Raw genomic sequence first — 15,266 nt, forward strand, 5'->3', positions numbered from 1 at the left:
CTCCTGAACCTCCCATTGGAGGTAATTTTTCTCTCGAGTTCCAAAGCATTGTTTAAAAGGCTTTGCACTCACCGTGTTCTACTTGACAGGAGCCAGTGTGAGTTGAGAGCAGAGCTCTAGGAGTAGACACTGTGTGTTCAGATGTAGCTGCACCCCTCAGTAGTGAGATAGCTGTGGGCGAGTTACGTTTTCCCTCTAAGCCTTTGTTTTTCACATCTGTAAAATGGAGGTTAGTAGCATCTATCTTACAGGGTCATTACGAGGACTAAACAAGTTAGAATGTTTCAAGTTTTAGAGTGATGCTTGACAAACAGTAACTGCTAAAAACTGTTAACTATATAGGTAGGTATTTGATTATGAATTTAACCAAAGAAGCTCAGATTAATTTATATTCATGATTTCTCAAATCATCAAAACATGGCTATCAGAGGAAACATTTTCAAATTTACAGAGATAGGATACTGTACAGGAACATTTTCCCAAGGAGGTATTGTCAGATGGTCTCCAACATGAGGGCATATTCACTAGACTTTTTGAGGTGCAGTGAGCTGGGAAGTCAAATATTGGTCAACATTTTAATAAGCACTGGGCTTATCAACTGGTACCAAGTAATGCAGGTAGCTTGGGGAAATGCTAGGAGCTGTGTTTAACATTGGAATTAGAATACTTCATTGCTCAAAGCCTAATTTTAGCTGGTGTGCCCAGGGGCTCGTGCTGATTTGCATTTTCCTTTGTGACGAAAAGGAAAATGTAAGTTTTCCCCTTTTCCTGCAGTCTAATCCTTCTTCCCTTGAAAAAACATAAGGGAACATCAGAAACTCATACATTTAAATTTTGACATTTGTTAATGGGAAGTAGCAATCTTTAGCCTGTTGGCTGTCCCTGACTTTAATGTTGAAGGTCTGCCAAAACTCTTCTATTAGGCTAAGTAGTGTAGAGGTATCAAGAAGTATAAGGTGAAATTTCTATACCCAAAAGCTTATTTGGAGATACAACGCAGAGTAATGAAATAACAATGATAGAAGGTTTATTTCAACGAAGTTCTGTGCTCAGTTAATTGTTAAGTCAGTGATGCAGAAAATTAGGTACTATGGAAACTTCGACAGGATACTTTTTAATTGCTACAAACCTATTTCAGTTTTCTTTCCAAAGTATCACTTCAAGAAGTTCTAGAAACTAAAGGATATAAACTTTGATGACATCATCAATGAACTAACAATAATATATTTGTCCAAAATATTTATTCTTTGAAAATTTGTCTTTACATTCAACAGTTGACACAGATATACCTGATGAGCAGGAGGATTATAACGGCTAGTTTAAATCATTTAGTCCCCATACCAACCTTAGGTTATTATCTCATTTTTGAGACAAGGGGAAATTAAGTCTGACTGGTCTTATAGGTTATTCCATCAGTAAGCAGTAGATCTGTGATTCAGTTCACTTCAGGCTAACTGCTAAACCTCTTTTCTTAACTATTGTGATACTCTGTCCACACTGACTCCTGTTTAGCTGTTTTGGTGGATGCCACGCTGGATGTTAAAGAAGTAGATCTGAAAGGTCAATGCCAGAAGATGTTGAAGGAAGGTGCCCCCTTTTGTCCATTTGCCCTTCCATGTCATCATTATACAGGCCCGTCTCTGTCCCATACTGCAGTGTACTACATCAATGTACTGTAACAATGTGCTATGAAAGTAGTATATTTTATTATAGAAATTTTGGAAAAATCCAATTTGAAGAAAAACAAAACAAAACTACAAACAAAAAATATGAATATGACCATAAACAAACAAAAAATAATGTTAATATTTTGATATATTTCATCCTAGCCATTTTCTACATGTACAAATAGGCATGCAGAGATGATATTTATCATCTTATAAGAGTAGTTTTGTATCCTAATTTTTCAACTAATATTATATTGAAACTCTTTCCTCATGTCATTCAAAATCATGAAAGCATAGCTCATGTCTACAAGGTAGACTGTTGTTTGAATGCACCACAATTTAGTTAGGTAATTTCTCAATGATGGACATTTAGGTTGCTTCTAATTTCCCACCCTAACATAAGTAACCATGTAGTGGTCATAACTACACATAAATCTTTGCCCACATTTCTGAGTATTTTCTGAAGATAAATTCTGAAAAGCTAAATGACTAGGTCAAAGATTATACCTTGTTTTAGGACTTTTGATACAGATAGCGAATTTCTTTCCAGCTCCATAGTTTTTTTTTGTTTTTGTCTTTGTCTTTGTTTTTGTTTTTGTTTTTTTTTTTTTTTGCAAAGCAGATGCTGATAGAGGAGCATTGGAGCTTCATAGATTTTCTTGTTCAGTCCTCAGCAAAATGTCCATATGGACATTCCTTTATTAGTCATGGATAGAACCAGCTGTTGTGAGCCAAGAAAGACTCATTTGGTTTTCCTTAATGGCTGTCTTTGGGGTCTTATTGTCTAATCATTCTTTTAGCATGATTATTTGCTTCAAGAAGATGTGATCACAGTGCAGATGGTTGAGTCAGGTCCTTGAGTCAGCCTAAGTTCGATGCCTGCCAGCTCTCCCTCCCCCTAGAAATGGTGAGACCATGGGTGAGTTATTTAATCTCTCTGTGCCCTGGTTTCCTCATTTACTAATATTAGAAACTATCACTTAGAGCAATAAGGATTAAATGGGATACTGTGTATAAACTGCACAACTTAGTGCCTGCATAATAAAGAGTCTGTACAGTTTAACTATACTTATTATAAGGTCCCAGGCTGATATTATTTATTCCATAGATAGTCATTGAACATTTGGAATTGCCAGGGTCTCTATTGGGTGAGAATGAATTATAAAACACACAAAAAATCAGTAAACTAAACTGCCGTAAGGAGCATGTGGTCTAGGTAGGGAGGCAAATGACTCATTTTAACCAGTGAGACAAGTGCTATCATCCAAAGAATATCTGAAGAGTTTGGGGAATGAGGGTACAGATGGATGGTTCTGCTAGGACAAGGGGCTCTTTCTTTCAGAAAGAGCTCAAGGAAGGGATCCCGGAGTGTGAGAGTCTTTGAACTCACTGCTTTGCAAGAAAGACACTGCTGCTTGTCTGAAGTGTGGATTCATCCAGGGGAACAGAAAGCCGGGGAGGAGTCACAGCATGAAGGAAGGCAGGGATTCTTTAAAGTTCATAGGCTACTTAAGGATCTGTGATCACGTCATTTTGGTTGAATTTTAGCCTATATGATGAGAGCCAGGGACAGAGAGGAGTAGCCGGAGATGAGTTTGACAGGGTAAGCTAAGGAAGGTTATGTAGAAACTTTATACAAATGAAAGAGTCTGGAATAGTTGCCCAACAATTGGGGGAGACTCATCAAATGGTTGTAAATAAGAGAATGGAGTAATAAAACTTGTCTTTTCTTTACATAACCCTTGCAAAGGCCTGTAACGGTATTAAAATGGGAGGAGACAAGAGACTGAGAAACCAGTTAGGTGGTGCAGTAGCTTGAATGCATGATGAGCTCAGACAGTGGATGTAGGGCAGGATAGAAAAAGATGGATGTGAGTGCTGTGTCTGAGGTCAACTTACTGCAGTTGATGGACTTGCCTGATAGAAGGCAAGGAAGAGGGAGAGTGAAAACTGGCAGGGTGGGGAGTGAAACCAATTAGGAGATTGGGAAAAGGGCGATTGCACTTTGGGGAGGGGTGAATTTGGACACGATACGTTTAAGGTGCAGGAGAACCTATAGAAGGCAAATTTGAGATCCTGAAGAGTGAGGAGGCCAAAGATTTGTGAATCCTTGGCCTATAAGTGAAGCAGTGGAAATGGGTGAGACCATGGGGAGAGGTCCTGGGTGGGAGCGCTGCAGAGTAGAAGGATGCTGAAGGAGAATGGAGGGCAAACCCAAGAAGCCATTGACGTTGAAGGGGGCCCGTCCTTAGCAGTGCTTTCATCATGGGCTCCTCCGTGCACTGTTTCCCAGGTCTCTGTCAACCTGGTCACATCCTCTAGGATGGCTCCTTTGATGGGGCCAACTCATTAGCCACTGACTTTACTAGTATCACACTCAGAGGATTGACTCCACACTTGGCAGAGTTTGCCCTTTATATTGCTGTTTTGATTAGATGTCCCAGCTTCCCTTTAGGATTTTTTTTTTTTTCATAAAGTTTGCACATTACATTTCTAGTTTTAAAATATATTAGTGCAGTAATGAAACCCACTTGAAATAATCGAACTCCAGGTTTTCTTGTGGAGTTTTGGAAACTTTGCTGGCAACTTCCTATGTCCTAAAAATGTGTGAGTTCCTTGATTCTGTTGTAGTGTTCTTTTTCTGCAGTGACAAGAGGCTTCTCTAAAAATTGGTCCTGTTGAACATTCGTAGGCGGCTTTTAGCTGTGGCTATTGCATGAGCAGAAATCTTGCTGACGGGTAGCTTGTGAGAAAATACGAGAGGTCTAGGGGCAAATAGTTCTCAGGTCAAGACTGCCTGAGTTCAAGTCCTGGCTCTTCCACTTATTAGCTGTGAGACCTTAGGCCAGGGATTAACTTGCTTTGAGCATTTGTTTTCTTATCTTTAAAATTGAAATTATAGTTGTATTTATATGATTTCTCATAGACTTGTTGAAGATAATCAACAGGTATTTTATCCAGTGTTTGGTGCTAGCGATGTGACATAATTATTGAGTATTAATATGCCTTGAATGGAGCCAGTTTCTCTCTTGTGTTCTGTTTTAAATACCTTGGTGCATACTGCATTATATGGAGATGTTTTTCTCCCACTTTCCTAAATCTCACACCATACCTAGCTACATGGGACTGAGAATGATAGATTCTCTGATATTAGGGGATATCAGACTATCACAGCAGTTCATTCTAATGGATTTTGGAGACTATCCTTTTTCAGGGTTTATCCCTCCCTTCCTCTTACAGAATCATCACTTCACATCAGTAAGCAGAGCGTTGGCCTAACTCTGCAGCCTAGCAGGGCTCAGAACATCTGAAGTGATCTGCAGACACTCTGGTAGGTTCATTTCCTTTGTTCTCCCAGCCAGGTCACCAAGAGCGCTTGCCTGAGTATTATCAATCACATTTACAATAGAAGTTTTTCCTTTAATGTCTGTGACACAGACTCTTGCAGACATAAGAGCCTGCGTTTTTTCATAGGCCATTGTAAATATCAAATTTAGTTTCAGTCCAGATGTTGGACTGAACAATCCTGCAACACGTTATCTGAGAAATTCCCCAAACTCTGCAGTATGAAGATAGATATTGAAGTGCTCAAGGCAAGCTGTGGTGTCCTCGTCAGACTGCTGATTAGGGTTGTGGAATTCATACCGCTTGAACATACTGCTAGCAAAACAGACATTTTCTGTAATTGCATATGGCTGTCACATTTCTTTGGGTAAAGCATGATTGCAAGAGGCCTTACTACCTACCCCACTGGTTTTTACAAACTGGATATGAGTGGGGTGTTTATATTCCACGATCTCCATTTTGTTTTCAATGAATTTTTATAATAAAAGCTTCAGAATATAACTCCCAGAGTACAGGTATACCAGGATCCCTTAAAAGCCATTTCATGAACAATGTGTGCTGTGGATCTAGGACAGAGGTTATATTCAATCGCATGCCAGTCCTCACAGAGAACTACATCTGCTTGTCCTTGTATAGCATTTTAAACATCTTCCTCATTATCAGAAAAGCTGTACTAGGTAATGGTGAACATCCATTTATCAAGACGTGTGTGGGCCTCTGATAATCCTTTATTGTTTCAAAATTACCCTGATCTACACTCATCTTTCCATCAAACCTCTGGCAGAAATTCAACCACCCTGCTACAAAGTAAGAGTGATCCCTATGGATTGGAATAGTATGGGAAACTTCCGGAAAAACACAAGGCCAGAGCAAGATATTGGAAAGGAGAGGAAAGAAGAGGGGGCGGCCATATTCAGACTTCAGCTCAGGGCATGACTGTAGATTCCATGTCTCAATATAAGATCTGAGACCTGGACTTCCTGTCAAGGCTGCCACTTGTTAAAATGGGCTGTACCTGCAAAACCCTTTCCAGCTCTAAGTCAGAGCCTGGAGAAGTTCAGCGACAAGGCTCCATGGCTGACCAGAATCAGCTTCCCCATCATATGCAGAGGTTAGATCACTGGGCTGCTGCTTCTGGATGGAATTTGACCTTTTCCGAATATTCACATATAACATTTGAGCAAAGGAAGCTGCTGAAAATCAATCAGTTTTGTAATGCACATGAATTTCATGGTCACAGAGTGTAATTTTTTTTTTATTTCTGGTGACAAAATTCATATGCTATTTCTGAATGCCCATTTCTTGCAGATAGAAAGAACATTCCATCTTGCCACAGCCACAGCCTGTCAGCTCTACTCTACCAAGTGATTTCTTAGTTGCATCTGGTTGAATTGAGGAATAATTCAGGGTCTTTCCCTTTCATCCTTCCCACCCCATTCTTGACTCAGCCTTCTTGGGACTTTTCTTCTGGGTTCTGAGCTGCCATCCTGAGCCCCTTAGGCTTGAGTGATACCATGGGATGGAAATGTGGATCTGTGGGCACGGATGTGACTTCCCCGACGGCTTTCTGCTCTGAGCTGAGCTCCATCCTCTGGTTTCTGGCAGGAACTGTGCAGACAGCAGACTCTGTCATTGGGACCCTCATCTCCAGTCATCAGACTCGGAATTGGTCAATCTCTGTCTCGTCTCTTTCTGTATCTCTGCTAAACTCAGTGCCCCTTAGGCAATGCAGGGCACTCCCCACTCCATCATATCTAAATCCACTCTGCTGCCATCTCCACTGCATTTTTCAAGTCCCTGTGACCTGGGCTAGATCACCAGTCTGCTTCCTTTAATAATTAAAGAAGGAAGGGAAGCGGGAGACAAGTCACCTCCCAGATTCTCCCAAACTTCTTGGGGAAGTCTGTGATAGCACAACACCAGGCCTGATACACGATGGCATTTTTTTCCTGGGAGTGATACCCTGCGTGCAGAACCTCCAACTGCTTATAACAGTTTTCCTCTCCAAAATTTTCCCTTCTCCTGAGTTTGGAGTAGGGTGGTGGAAAAACTTGTTCTGCCAGTTCATATCTCTTCTCAAAACTACTTTTGTCTCTCATTTGAACTAGAGTCAAGAATTTGGAATCTTTGTTTGCTCTTTTTTTTTTTTTTTTTTTTCCCCCTCCTGGCAATTCCCCCTGGGGCAAATGGAGAACAGGCCACCCCATAGCTCTTTGAATATAGGGCTTGGAATAGAGGGTGGTGAAGAGGGGACACTTCCGTCAACATCATAGCCTGTCATTCTGGAAAAGAGCACTCAAATTTGAGTCATCCTTCAAGTCCCGGATCGGGTTCTAACTTCCTTGAGATTCCAGCCATTTTTAGCTGCCTCCACGCCTTGAGAACTACTGCTTTGCTTGGCGGCCCCAGCCACCATGATGCAGGAAAACATGACAACCCCCAGGTGTGTTGAGATGACACAGTGGGTGAAAGACCCTGTCTATCGTTTTAGAAATCCAAATACGAGGATTTTGCTCTTTTTTAATAATGTATTCTTAAGAGCCTTGATTAGAGCTTTAATAAGAAATTCCTTGATGTGTGTGTGTGTGTGTGTGTGTGTGTGTGTGTGTGTGTGCGTGTTTGTAAAATTATGTTTTTCTAACAGTTCTGGTTGGATTTTTTAGGAACTGGCTATTGAGTCACGGTGCTTACTGTTTCTGATTTTTCTTCAGTCTCCTTTCTTTCCCAAATCTTAGAAATCTACCTGTGATATTGTGTCTAAATTCTAAAAAGGATTTGGAGGGTTTTAGGCACTGTACCCCAGAGGTCCTCTTAACCACCCAACCCCTCTCCTACCAAACTTCTTTCTCCAAGAGAAGGGTCTTTTGTTTGTTTTTTTTAAATGCAATTCTTTTGAGATATATTCACACACCATCCAAACTAGCCGAAGTATACAATTAATGGCTCACATATCATCATAGTTGTGCATACACCCCCTTGATGAGCTGGCTTTTTAATGGTTTTTAGCACTCTCTTTATTCCTTTGCCTCAGGCATTCAGCTTGTTTTTCTTTTATCTTTAAGGTTGCCCCTACTTACTAAGCCCCTGGAAGTTCTTTTCTTCCTGGAGATTGCCTGTTACAAAATAAACACAGACTCAAGGTGCTCTGTTTTCAGGTAGCCCTACTTAGTATCTAGATCCTTTCTGTTTTAAGGGTTTTTTTGTTTGTTTGTTTGTTTGTTTTAATAATTTCACACTTACAGGACAGTTGCAAAAATAATATAAACCCCATAAAGAGGACTCCACATACCCCCACCCCACCCCACCCCCATATATCCAAATCCACCAATTTTAACATTTTGCCACCTTTGCTGTATCATTTTTTCTATCTATCTATCTACCTACCTATTTTCTGAACGTGTGAGAGTAGGTTGCATACATCATACTCTTTGAACACATAATGCTTCCATGTACATTTCCTGTGAACAAGGGTGTTTACTTATGTAATCACCTTAAGTGCAGTCAAGTTCTAGAAATTTAACATTGATACAAAGCTTATGCTCTCTATTCCACTTTTTATGCTCCAATAATGTACCTTTGAGCCTTTTCTGCTTCATTCTTAGATCCCATCCAGTATCATATATTACATTTAATTTGTCATTATTTCTTTAGTTTATCTTTTTTTTTAATTGTGGAAACATTTACAGCATAAATCTTCCCCTCCCATCCCCACCTAAGCAAACCATTCAGTGGGATTAATCTATTCTCAATATCTCAGTACCTTCTCCACCAGCCCTTTCTGTCTCTATGAGTTTGCATATTCTCTAATATTTTCTTTGTGGTTTGTGTGGAGTTTAGGGTATTAGCTGTTAACCACAGCAGAGAGTAAATTGCTAAATTGGTCAAAAGTCCCTATGCTAGGTAGATACTTTTGCCCTCCAATCCATTTTCTACTTCTTTCCACCTGCTCTGTGCTCTGGGAAGCTCTTGTGGGGCCATCAACAGGCTTGCCCCCTTGTTCCCAGTTGGGTTTGGCCAGTGGGGGGCCTAGGAGGAGATGGGAGGGTGGGAAGAGAGTGAGAACTGGAGTATTTAGTCACCCTGCCCATCCCCCTTCCCAGGAAGTGCCTGTGCTCCTCTGCCCAAGAGACCAAAGCCGGTGTGTCTTTCTCCAACTGTGCCCTACAGCTCCTGTTCTAGCTTCACAGCTCTCTCATTCTGCTAACCACTCCCTCCCTTTGCCCCTCTAGCCTCCTGCAGGTAATGGCTTCTCCTCCGTTTGCTAGCCTTGAGGTCCTAGTTTGCTTTTCTTGTTGGCTACACTTAATGCTGTTCACATCTTTGAAAACAGCCCCTTAATTCAAGCATGTTCGATTACCCTGTTTGAGTTTGCTATTTCTTTCCTCCCAAAACCCTCATGGAATCCAACAAGTCAAGAAAACAGGTCCTTGTGATTCCTTGCTATTCAGATGTGTCCGAACTGGAACTAGTTAGAAATGCAGATCCTAGGCTTTGCTCCAGACTTCCTGAATCAGAATCTGTGTTTTTAACCAGATTCCCGGGTGACTTATGAATGAAGGTGAAGAAGTGTTGCTCCAGGTAAGCTCCCTGCTCAGAGTGAGTGACTGGAATCCCTGTGGCGTTGACGCTTTCCTCTCTGAATGTGCTGCCTCTCATTTCTGGGGAAATCCTGCATTCCCCTTGCTTCCTCTGCCTGCCTCCAGCCTCCTCCCTACCTCCCATCCCGTGCAGAGCTCACATCCTTCCAACTCCCTTCCTTGTTAATTCCTCAAGCTGTTATTGAATCCATTCTTAAATTCCAGGCCTGGGAGTAGGAGTTAGAAATACAAAGAAGAATAAGGCGACATCGCCCTGCCATGAGCAAAATCAATTTGGGGAAGGAATGAAGACATGTTCACAGCCAAAGTCAAGTCAGCTGGAGTACATGCTGTGACAGGGATACGAATAAAATGATGTGGACAGAAAGGCCATAGTTATTTAAATTAAAATACTTTGATGAATTTGAGGACGTCTCTCTATAGAATCCTTTGAAAAGCTTTGTGTTTTCTGATTGTAGTCGCACTGGAAAATCTCGTGTAAACGTATCTGATTATCATCCTCTGTTCTCAAACTGTATTGCAATGTCACTCTTTGACAAGTGGCAGTATCTGTCCCAGGAATATCTAACGATCTGTGGAATCAGAGTTGTCTGCACCAAGGTAACTACTGAGCTTCAAATGCCTGTAGGCCGCTGGGGCCCTGCAGAAGTTAAGGAGCTGATTTTTGACAAAAGGAAATACATGGGGAAAAAAAGCATAAACAAATGATTATCTCACAAGCTGTCTTTGGAATGATTTGGGTTCTTGCTAAAGAATCTAAATTCTGCTTTTGTAAAGGTTCTTGTATGAGTTTCTAATTAGGCCCCCATCCTTTTTTTTTTGCCATCTGTAAGCAATACTCCCCTTCCAGGCCCTGCATAACTCACACAAATGAAATGACACAGATTCCAAATTACTCAAACAAAATGGGGTACAACCCAGATCTTTGCCACCTTTACCTGGATTAGAGATACACTGAGCAATAGAGAAGCTCTCTCCAACTTTGGGGTTCTCTAGCTTCATTTCCAACTCCAACCTTCCCTTCTTTGGCCTGGTGGCTCCTCCAGTTAGCACAAGTTGCTCAGTCCTCTGCTTCCTCTGTTTGTGAGCAGCTGGGACTTGGATTGACTTCCGGGCATACTTGTGGAGTGAATGCCCTTTCCTTGTGTGTTGTTCTAATTGTCTGAGAAATGACTGAACCAACCAGCACTTTCTGAGAATTCCCAAGAAGCAGGCAGAGCTGAGAAACTGAGAGAGGGGCATTATTGTATCTTTGATCTATAAATGAGCCCCCATTTAGATGTGATCACCATGTTTTTCATACTGTAGGTGGTAACCCAGGAAATCAATTTAGTTGGTCACTATCAGCATTTTTAAAAATGGACATGTAACATCCTACGTAATGAGGATATTTCTTGAAATTCTGTGTTATATAAATACATGATTATGTGTGGACTAGGTAGAGATACAGATCGTATTTCTTGATATGGGTGGGGGTTAAACACTAGTTGAACCTCCATCCGCCTCCCACCCCCACTCCCCAGGAGACATACGGTGTTTGAAGTAAGGAGAAGTTTTATACGGGAAGGAGGGTATTTGGAAGCAAGATGCTTGTCTTTAAATGGAAGAAAAAAGATCAGCTGAAGAAAACGGCATTTTGAGGTCACCTAACCAAGAAAATTATTTCTAGAGTTAATTTATAACAGCTAAACTGCAGCTAGAAATTAGACACTATTGGGTCACATGCTTATGTGTTATAAATTCCCCAGTTTTTACCCTTTCATTTTCTTCTCCCTGCCTTTCTTTAGCTTTCAGTAAAGAACATTTTGGAAAAATTACCCTGACAGTGTGTACCCAGATCAGGATAGGTGGGAGATAGTGCGGATAAAAATGGGAGAATCCAAAGGAGGAAAGCAGCCCTCAAGAGGAGAGAAGTGGACCTCAGTTTACCTCCCCAGTCACATCTCCCAACCCATTGTGCTTCCCTTGTCCTGCTGTGACCCTCCTAACCAGGATACTTTCTTGGGGTGTATAGACCACTTATTTCTGTTCTCTTCATTCTTCAAAACTGTTGTTCCAGTGTCTTTGCTATTGATAGATGAATCCCTGAAAAGTGACGTAAGATTGTACCATTTAAAATTTGATTAACTGCATCAAACCAGATTCCTCCCACAGCAAGATCTACCATACATACCTATTAAAACTTTGCAATGGAAAGAAGACCCCCCAAAAGAGCAGATTTTTTTTTTGGAGCTCAGTTTCTTAGCATGAAAATCTTTTTATTCTCTAGGCTTTTCCCTTTGGCCTAAAAATATCTGAAATGTTCCAATATGATCATCGATACAGATTTGAATTTTGTCTTGTAAGTGTATTTTCAGCATAGGAAAAAACATTGAACAACCAAAATAAAAATCAGCATCCTTTGAGTGAAAAAAATTCTTTCAGCCTCCATCCTGTTATTTACCTTTCTTTTATACCAAGAGCATATCATTTGCTCTCACTCTTAGGTACGAGTTTAATAGTGCAACTTGTTTCCTTTCAGGTCCACAACTGGGGAAAGCTGCCTTCACACACAACAGGGGTACTCTACACTGGGAGCTTTAAAAAAAACTCAGGTATCTGGGCCCCAACCCCTGGGATTCTGTGACCCAGATGTCAAAATTTTAAAAAGTTGTCCTGCGCAGTTAAAGTTGAGAACCCCGAATGGTGGGACCTTGAATATTAACTCTATGACGGCTTCCCCTGGATGTAGAAAGAGAATAATTGTTTGGGTGGTTTGTTTTACTACTCAGATTTGCAGTTTTAACCAGCGTTATAATTCATTATTAAAAGTATTAGGCACAGCTCAAAGACTTTTGTATTTTAAGTACATAGGCACAAGAGACTTTTTTAAAGAAATCAATCACTGGTTAATCCAACTGTGATTTCTTCTTCTATGAGTCTGTTTCTTTCAACACATTCTGATTCTTCCTGCCTTTTGTCTGGTCAGAAACTATTGCTTGACTGCAGTTTCTTCTAGGCTTTAGGACACCAGTCCAGCACAGGCTCTTCCACATTTTCTTCTTAAAGCTTATTATTGTTCGTTTTTAATTGTGGTACCAAAATTTCCCATCTTCAACCTTCCGAAGGGTACATTTCAGTGGAACACCCACCGTGTTGTGCTACTCTCACCACCATCCCTTAACCAAGACTTTTTCATGACCCCAAACAGAAACTCTGCACCTCTAAAATAGTGATTCCCCATTTCCCCATTCCCAGTCCTAGGTAACCCCTAATCTACTTTCTGCCTCTATTGATTTGCTTATTTTAGATATTTCATATTTTGACTATATACATGAATTCATCAAATGTCTTCTGTGTGCCTGTGGTTTTCTAGCCTTTGTATTAGCAGCTACGGATGTAAAGATGATTAAAATACAGTTTCTGCTCTGAAAGAAGAATCCCTGAGGCCAGTTTCTCTCTTTTTTTTTTTTTTTTTTAAGTCTGGTAGATCTTCATTTTATTTTATACATATATATATATATATCTATTACTGGGATTGTTCAGATACCATACAACTATCCAAAGATCCAAAGTATACAATCAGTTGCCCATGGCATCACCATACAGCTGTGCATCCATCTACACAATTATTTTTTTTTCCAATTTTTAGAACATTTTCACTACTCCAGAAAAGAAACAAAGACCAAAAAAAGGAAATCCACATCCTCCCATACCCCTAACCACACCCCTCCTCCATTATTGATTCATAGTTTTGGTAGAGTACATTTGTTACTGTTGATGACAGAATGTTAAAGTACTACTAACTGTAGTATATAGTTTGCAATAGGTATGTATACTTTCCCTATATGTCTCTTTATTAACCTCTAGTTATAGTGGCATACACCTGTTCCTGTTCATGAGAGATTTCTAATATTTGTATAGTTAATCACGGAGATTGTCCACCACAAGATTCACTGTTTTATACATTCCCATCTTTTAACCTCCAACTTTCCTTCTCACGTGACTCTGAGCTTACCCTTTCCAGCACATTCACACACCTTTTAGCACTGTTAGTTATTCTCATTACATGCTACCATCACCCCTGTCCATTTCCAAATATTTAAGTTCACCCTAGTTGAACATTCTGCTCATAATAAGCAACCACTCCCCATTCTTTAGCCTCATTCTGTATCCTGGTAACTTATATTTCATGTCTATGAGTTTACATATTATAATTAGTTCGTATCAGTGAGACCCTGCAATGTTTGCCTTTATGTGTCTGTCTTATTTCACTCAATATAGAGCCCTCAAGTTTTCTTCATCAACCCATTTCTTTTAAGGTGGTTTTGTTCAAACACTATACATTCCATCCTAAGTAAACAATCATTGGTTCCCCAAATAGTCACGTATTTACGTATTGAGCACCATCGCCACTCTCTGTATAAGGACATTTCTTCCACAAAGACGGAGGAAGAGTCAAAGAAGGCACAGAGGCAAAAGAAAAAGGCAAGAGAAAGAGAGAAAAACAAACAAGCAAACAAAAGAACTCGATAGTTGGAAAGTGACAAAAGGAAAGATAGCATTAACCTAAAGTAGAATAAAGAGTCAGACAATGTCACCAAGGCCAGGAGTCCCATACCCTTCCCCTAATCCCCACCCCCCCCATATGCATTTAGCTTTGGTATATTGCTTTTGTTACATTAAAGGAAGCATAATACAATGTTTCTGTTAATTCTAGCCTCTAGTTTGCATTGATTGTATTTTCCCCCCAATCCCACCCTATTTTTAACACCTTGCAATGTTGACCTTCATTTGTTCTACCTCATGTAAAAACATATTTCTACCTTTTATTGCAATAGTTGAGCATCCTAGGTTTCCCTGAGTTACACAGTCCCGGTCTCTATCGTCCATCTTTTGTTCTGGTGTCCCACATGATCCCAGCCTTCCTCTTTCAATCATATTCACAGTTATCTTTCTTCAGTGTACTTACATTGCTGTGCTACTATCTCCCAAAATTGTTTGCCAAACCTTTCACTCCTGTCTTTTCCTTTCTGTCTGCAGTGCTTCCTTTGGTGTTTCCTGTAGAGCAGGTAGCTTGTTCGCAAACTCTGTCATTGTCTGTTTGTCAGAGAATATATTAAGCTTTCCCTAGTATCTGAAGGATAGTTTTGCTGGGTATAGGATTCTTGGTTGGTGGTTTTTCTTTTTCAGTATCTTAAATATATCACCCACTTCCTTCCTGCCTCCATGGTTTCTATTGAGAAATCCACACATAGTCTTACAAGCTTCTTTCGTATGTGATAGATCGCTTCTCTCTTTCTGCTTTCAGGATTCTCTCTTTATCTTTGATGTTTGATAATCTGATTGTTAAGTGTCTTGGCATAGGCCTATTCAGATCTATTCTGTTTGGGGTACACTGCGCTTCTTGGATCCGTAATTTTATGTCTTTCTTAAGAGATGGGAAATTTTCATTGATTATTTCCTCTGTTATTGCTTCTGCCCCTTTTCCCTTCTCTTCTCCTTCTGGGACACCAATGACATGTAAATTCTTGCTTTTTGTTTTGTCTTTAAGTTCCCGGAGACGTTGCTCGTATTTTTCCATTCTTTCCTCTGTGTTCGTTTGTGTGTAGGCTTTCAGATGCCTTGTTCTCCAGTTCCTGAGTGTTTTCTTCCACCTCTTGAGATCTGCTGTTGT

At 40.3% G+C, this 15,266-nt stretch overlaps 1 protein-coding gene across 6 annotated transcripts in view; it reads left to right on the forward strand.

Annotated features, from left to right (window-relative positions):
* The window catches only part of ARHGAP28 (Rho GTPase activating protein 28), a 177,277-nt gene that overhangs the window by 55,089 nt on the left and 106,922 nt on the right, over nt 1-15,266 (forward strand). For 2 of the 6 annotated variants that reach the window (XM_037805927.1, XM_037805928.1), the window contains exon 2: nt 4,908-4,998. The exons of 3 other annotated variants lie outside the window; for them this stretch is intronic. The gene's annotated coding sequence lies outside the window, so the exon portion shown is untranslated. Of the gene's footprint in view, nt 1-4,907; nt 4,999-12,131; nt 12,205-15,266 lie in introns of all 6 variants that reach the window. One more of the 6 variants, XM_037805929.1, reaches the window with a different exon arrangement.

The sequence above is a fragment of the Choloepus didactylus genome, chromosome 16, assembly GCF_015220235.1.
Source record: "Choloepus didactylus isolate mChoDid1 chromosome 16, mChoDid1.pri, whole genome shotgun sequence".
Lineage (NCBI taxonomy): Eukaryota > Metazoa > Chordata > Mammalia > Pilosa > Megalonychidae > Choloepus > Choloepus didactylus.